Here is a 6995-nt window from a genome sequence, read left to right on the forward strand (position 1 = left end):
TTTAGGTCACAACTCCAAACTAAGACTTTCAGTTTATAAAAGTACTAAGTTTGAAGGTCTTTTTTTTTTTTCCTCAGTAGCTGAGTTTGCTGGTACCTTGCTTGTTTTGTAATCTATTATAAAAAATAAATATTTTTTTCAGGGAGATGCTGTAAGTTCTCTGCTTTTCATGAATTACAGGTATCCAAAATTATTATCTTAGTGCCTAAGAGATGTCATCTCTGCCCCTTCCCTTAACACTTACAAACATGTATCATGTTGATGAATTTAGATGGTCATTTAAAGGCAAATTGCTTGTCCTACTTTTTGCTTCTTATTGATTGTCATGTAATTAACTGATTCATTTCGTTAATATAATCCAGGGCATCTGCAACCCACTTAATCAGCAGAGCCTGATCAGAAGACTAGGGTTTAATTAGACTGCACTAATTGCCCCAATGAAATGATGTTTCCTCTGTCCTGAGCCATTACTTACAGAAGCCAGATTTTTTTTTTTTATTAAGATTTAATCAGGGGCAGAGAGAATAATATTTTGCCTCCTGCCAGAGGAAAGACTTCTCTAAGTGAAGACAAAGCTGTTGGGGAGAGCAGTCACACATGGTTAGAGGTGACACATCCGTTATTAGCTGAGCAACATGATGGGCTGCACTCCCAGTGAGCCCAGGTGTGTTTATGGTTCATGGTCCATGCTGCGAGCTCCCAAGCTGGCCCTGGAGCAACTTGGTACCATAGTGGGAAGGACCATGGGCTGCCACAAAAATGATTTGAAAACCTTGTTACCTGTGTGTTACACTCAACCCCTGCCAGCTCCCCTTTAAACGGAGGAGCTGAAGTGTTTGGGGACCATGCACACCTCAGAAGATGTCTTCCAAGGGAGGCACCTCTACCACCCATCAAGATGGTTTCCTCAAACCCAGGTCTCAGCATAAAGAGCACCTCTGCCACCAGCCAGCCTTGCTCCTGGCCCTTGGATGCTGTATAAATCACAAAAGTCATATGCAAGGACCAAACTCTTCTCCCAAGGGAGCCAGCACTCCAAGGGGGCTCTGCAGAGCTCAGATAGCAGGGAGGGAAGCAACTTCTCCTGCCCTGGAGAAAAATCCATTTGCAGAAAAGTCTTTCTTGGTCATGCAAGCTGATAAACAAATATTTTAAATGTGGTGGAGGTTGCTTGGTAGGTTAACTGCTTAGAAAGTAAGTTTGTGTATGTGTAATGTATATATATATTATATATTTGTATATATTCTTTCAGCTTTCACACCCAGACTACAGTGGGTATCTCTCTGTAGATCATAAAAGTGACGTGATGGAGATAGTTGTTATGGGAAGATGGTCACAATCCTATTTATTTCAGAATCTGGTCCTGCAATTGGATTTGCATAAAGACATATTTGTACCCACAAGCAGCACCCCTGAATACAGCCCCAAATAATTCTGGTGGCAGTGCTAGGTGAGCGGTGAGGACTCAGCGGGATCAGGGGCAAGCCCTGCTCCAAAAGGCTGAGATCTGCCCTTGGATTTGTTCTGCAGCTCTCTGAGTGCTCTGTAAATGTCTGAACTTGGCAAGGAAAATTGCAACTGATTGCAAATTTATTGCAAAAATGGACTTCAGCAGGGCTAAACCCATTTGCAAAATCAAGCTGAATTTGGGAAGTCATTTCAGCCTCCCCTCCTCCCCTTAAGAAATGAGGGATGTGTTTTTGGAAGTGCCAACACAGCTTGACTCTGACGTTTCTTAAAACCAGGCTTTTTCATGTTTGCAGGTTGTGTTGTTGGCTCTCCTGTGCTTATAAGGGTGAGGAAGATAAGACTACCTAATTAGCTTGTAAACAAAACAGAACATTTTGCTTTGTATCACATGAAATATTTTGGGTTGCTGAGTCAGACTCATGCATGTTTAAAAACATTTTGGAAAAAAAATCAAATTAGAAGCAAAGGTGGTACAGGGGGAAAGTGCCCCACGGGGATGGGGATAGCCTTCCTCTTGAAAGCAGTCCTGTGGAGTGGGCAACGGCTGAAGCACTTGAGTTGCTGATGGTTTTTCTCAGAGCAGGGGGGATATCACTTTGTAGGTGAGCGATGCTAAACCCAGGCTGGTGGGTGAGCCTCTGCTTTCAGGTATTCTCCAGCCAGTGCCAGGAGCCTGAAGAGGAATCAGCTGCTTAATGTCAAATTAGCAACAGAGACTGATTAGTGCTGCATGCAGCAACGATGTGGAAGGAGAAAGCCCTGAGCTTTGTCCCTGGGGGAGGTTGTTGCATTATTGGGAGGCCACCCCTCTTCCTGCTTCCCTGCTCATCCCATGTCCTCCTCCTGTCTCTGTGCCACCAGTCCCTTCTCCACCTCATGGCTTTCAAGCCATGGTGTGTGGCTCAGCACATCTCTGCCCTCGAGGGGAGGACATCCTGATTTCCAACACAGGGGCAGGGAGGTATTTGGAGAAGGACACACCACACTTATGAGGAAGGAAGCCAGTGTGCAGCATTTCTGGGGCTCAGAGCTCACTGGAGTAGCGGCTGTGGAGATTTTTCCCTGCTCCTTTTGCCTTTGCTGCTTTAAGGAAATAGGATTTTGTGGGTCTTTTTCTTTGTAAATAAACAAGATTAGCAAAGATTTATTTTTCCTCTTCTAACAGTAATAAAGATTAGGTACCACTGGGGCCAAAGGGACACCAGTCATAAATGAATCAAAAGAAACTGTGAAATCTAATATGTAATGCATGATGGCGAAGGTCTCGGAGACGGAAGCAGGCAGCAGCCGCCCCGCTGTGCCACCCCGCTGAAGAGCTGTGCCTTCGGGTGTGCTCGCGCCACAGCAGGGTTCGGGTGGCAGCGGGTGGTGGAGGGTACTGCAGGGATGGCTGGGTGCGATGGGGGTCAGCCCTGTAGCCTCAGCCCTTCGCCGTTGGGCACTGCTGTAAGTGCTCGAGTACTGTGGCAGCTCAGTAGCCAGACAGCCGGGGGTGGGAAGTGTACCAGCCACCTGACTTGCATGAGCCTGGGCCCATGACTCAGTTTTCTTTCGGGTGATATTCGTGAAAATGTGCCAAAAGCAGCGGCAATGCTGAGATCCTTGCTGCTGAACCTCTCTGCCTCTGTCCAGTGTGCTGCGTATTGAATGGCACCTGGCCTCCAGAAAGAAAAAATATTTCCCTCCCTGAAGATAATATTTTTAAAGCACTTAATGTTTCCTCTCTCAATAAGTGGCTTTGGTGGAAGGGTAGTTGAGCTGTCTTTAGCAATGATGAAACAGGATCACAACTCCAGCCGACAGCAACTTGGTATGATCGTACTCAGTTTCCCTCTCGTGGATTGCAAAGGAATTAACTGGAAGGATATTTAACTAATTACCTTCCCAGCGGAACACAGACAAGCTATGCGGGTGTGCAGAGGTCTTCATCCTGCAATCCTGGTCCTTTCAGAGTTTCACCTGAAAAGATTCAGGTGGCACCACTGAATTTTGTTAAAGCTGTAGCTCTGCCCTTCTCATCAGGATTACAGATTTTTACCTCCATTTTTCATTGCAGAATGGCTGAAGCTGTTAGATGAGGTCTGAGATGTCCTTCCATCAGGAGACATTTTCTCACATTGTCTCTCCCTCATGCTGTTTTTGGCCGGCCACAGAGGTCACAAGCTCTGCTGGGCAGGACCTTTCCTTATTCCTGCCTGTGAAGAGCTGGACACAAGGCCCCAGTTCCTGCAACGCATTTCTTAAAAGTTTCTGTGGGGAACTGGGGAGAGCCTCCACTCCACAGCAAAATGAAGGAGCCTCAATTTTTTTTTTTTTAAAAAAAAGGTGTAAAAGAAGGAAGATCCCACAAATCAGGGAGGTCACTGGAGAGCCACTGTGTCCATCAGGGACTGGAGGGAGTGCCATGAGTTCATACCATGGTGGTGACTGGAAGACAGGCTCTGTTTGATGATTTTTTTTTTAACTGTTTTTTGGCCTAATCCTGTGCGATGTTTGGCATTCTCCCCTCGCCTTGCTCATACTGTAGGGACTCAGCATCCTGCAGAGACAGCAAGGGAAATCACAGGATTATTCCCCATGGTGATTATCCTCTGATCTCTCAGGGCTGTATAAATGGGAGCTGATTACAGCTAGAAAAGGAGTAAATTGTGTAATTAGAAAAGGGAAGAGGGGAGGACTTAACCTCTGCCTGAAAGTGCCAGCTTGGAGAGAAGAGTGGAAAAGAGAGCGGCGTCTGCGCTGTGACCCACAACATTGGAAAGGGCCATTGCTGACCTTGTCCCTGGCTGCCCCTGCCATCTCAAGCAAGGCCTTTGGTCTTCTCATCTGGAGAAAGAATGAAATATTTCTTTCTGCTGTTATCTCTTAGCCAGTTTTTTTTTTTTTGTGAAGAAAGAGGATCTCCTTCGTGCATGCCCATCTTGCCCCAGGCTTGCAGCGTGGTTGGCTTACAGGTGGGCTGGCGAGCCTAACGTGTTAGCATCACCCCAAACTTCCCTCTGGGACTCATCATGAATAGTTAGAAGAGAAAAGATGTCACAGGATGGAGTCTTCAGTGGTTCTGTGTTGGGTGTAAGATGACTAAGATCTTTCTTGTTGCTGTAGCATTTTGCCTCCCCTTCCCGCTATTACTGACCCAGCCTGGACCTGAAAATGGGTCCATTCCCATCGCAGGCAAAAAGCACTCGGCAGAATTGCTCTCAAAGCCATGCTGAGGGAGGCTATTAATGTGAGTATTATTAATGCCAGGAAAAATAGCCAATTACCTCCCGATAGAACCACTCTCTGCCCAGTGAGCCAGTAATTGCAACATCTAACATTCGTCACTGAGCTCTGAAAGCACTTCAGGAATAAAAGTACTGACAAATGGATTTGGACTTAAAAGAAAAAGACAGGGGAAAATGTAAAGTTAAGGTACTAGATATTCAGGAAGTGTAAATGGCTGCAGGGAATCTATGCCCACTTACACCTTACATCCTAAAGATGCAAGAAGTTGGCTTTGTCTTATATCCACTCTATTTTATATTCTGTGTTTTAAAGATGCGTAACTGTAGTAACATAGATGTTTATTAAATGGAATAGAAAAATAGTATGCAACTTGAGGTGGGGACACTGCCAAAGGGGCTTTTTGTGTTTCTTGATGTTTAAGGTCAGCTGTGCAACTGGAAGTGAATGAAGTGTTTTGCCTTTAATTTATGTCCCAAGTGAAACCAGCAAAACAACCAGCAAAGGGGAAATTCATCCTTCCCCTTCTCCTTTCCCTCCTTGGAGGAGGAAGAAAACACAAAGTCATTTAAAGTGCATTGCATACTGAATTGTTTGCTCCACTGGACTGCACTGAAGGCCATGTTTCACTCCCTGCCTGTCCCCAGGTGCTCCACAGATGGCATCTGGAGATTTGACAAGTTTCCCCCAAGATCTATTAACGCTGTCAGCTGCTGAGGCCTCTGGAACCCACAGGCTCCAGAAAACGTGCTCCGAGTCCTGCAAAAGGTGCATCTTGTATCACAGGCTGTGTGGGAACCTCATCTTGAGGGTGATTTCCCTGCCCGCTGATAGAAGAGCGCATGGACCAGAGGACTTGGCTTATTTCATGGAGTTGTTTGGAGTTTCCCCTATGTAGCCAGAAGGAGAATTTAGCCAGATGTCTCCAAGATGCTGTGGTTTTGCAATCTGTAAAAAGTCTGTCCTTTAAATTGCTTGGTGAGCACCAGTCCTCATTTATCATGTCAGCTGTGATCCATGGAACAGGAACAGCCTCTCTCTTTCCTGAGGACTAGCCCACTCTTCTCTTTCAAGGAAAACAAATTTACACTCAAATTATTGCTGCTCTGAGTTTGCTTTTCACCCTGAACCCCCCTCAAATGACCTTTAGAATGTTCCAAAAGGATTGACTTTTTGTTCTGAGAGTGCACAAACTGATGATGGTCCATAATCAAGGCTTTAAAGTGGCTATATTCTGAATAGGTATGTAAAAAAACATAGAATTGTGCAAAACTGTTAGTCTATTTTGAAACATTATTGTAAAGGCAAGGCACCTCCCTCTCCACAACTCTCCTTCCTCCATCTGAGGGGTCACCCGCCTGCTTTTCTCACAACAGACAGTAATTTCATTCCTGCTACCAGGAGTTGCCACAGCCATGGGGCTCTGCCTTCAGTCACAGTGTCTAACTTAGAATCATAGAATCATTTATGTTGGAAAAGATCCTTACAATCCTCAAGTCCAATCGTTAACCTAGCACTGCCAATTCCACCAGTAATCCATGTCCCTAAGTGCCACATCTACACGTCTTTTAAATACCTCCAGGGATGGTGACTACTTTCCTGGGCAGCCTGGTCCAGTGCTTGGCAACCCTTTTGGTGAACAAATTTTTCCTAATGTCCAATCTAAACCTCCCCTGGTGCAACTTCAGGCCATTTCCTCTCAGCCTATCACTTGTTACTTGGGAGCAGAGACCAACACCCACCTCGCTACAACCTCCTTTCACATAGTTTAGAGAGCGATGAGGTCTCCCCTCAGCCTCCTTTTCTCCAGGCTGAACAACGCCAGTTCCCTCAGCTGCTCCTCACAGGCCCTGTTCTCCGGACCCCTCACCAGCTTCATTGCCCTCGTGTCCAAGCCGTAAGCACCCAGTTTCTCCAGGAGAATGCTGCCAGGAGATGGTGTCAAAACGAGCTTGGTTCATTTTAAAGCTCAAGCTCTTGTCCTCGCACCTTTGTGCGGAGACAGCGCCTGTCCCCTGCCAGCGCCTGAGCTGCCGAGAGACCACGAACAGGCCCTGAGGGCCGCCGCCCGCTCCGTTACCGGCAGCTGCAGCGAGGCCCCTGCCCGCGGCGGGGTGGAGGGGGTAGCCGAGGGGGTGGCCCTGGCGGAGACCAGGCCCTGCCCTGCCCCGTCCATCCTCTCCCCGCTGCTCTGAACCCCGCCAGCAGCCCGGATCTGCCCGTCTGCCGGGCTGTCCCGGGGTCGGTCTGCCGGTCCTCCGCCTTCTCCTCTCTCACTCAGCGGCGCCCCGAGCGGATCG

The sequence above is a fragment of the Chlamydotis macqueenii genome, chromosome 8 (assembly GCF_036417535.1).
Source record: "Chlamydotis macqueenii isolate bChlMac1 chromosome 8, bChlMac1.mat, whole genome shotgun sequence".
NCBI lineage: Eukaryota > Metazoa > Chordata > Aves > Otidiformes > Otididae > Chlamydotis > Chlamydotis macqueenii.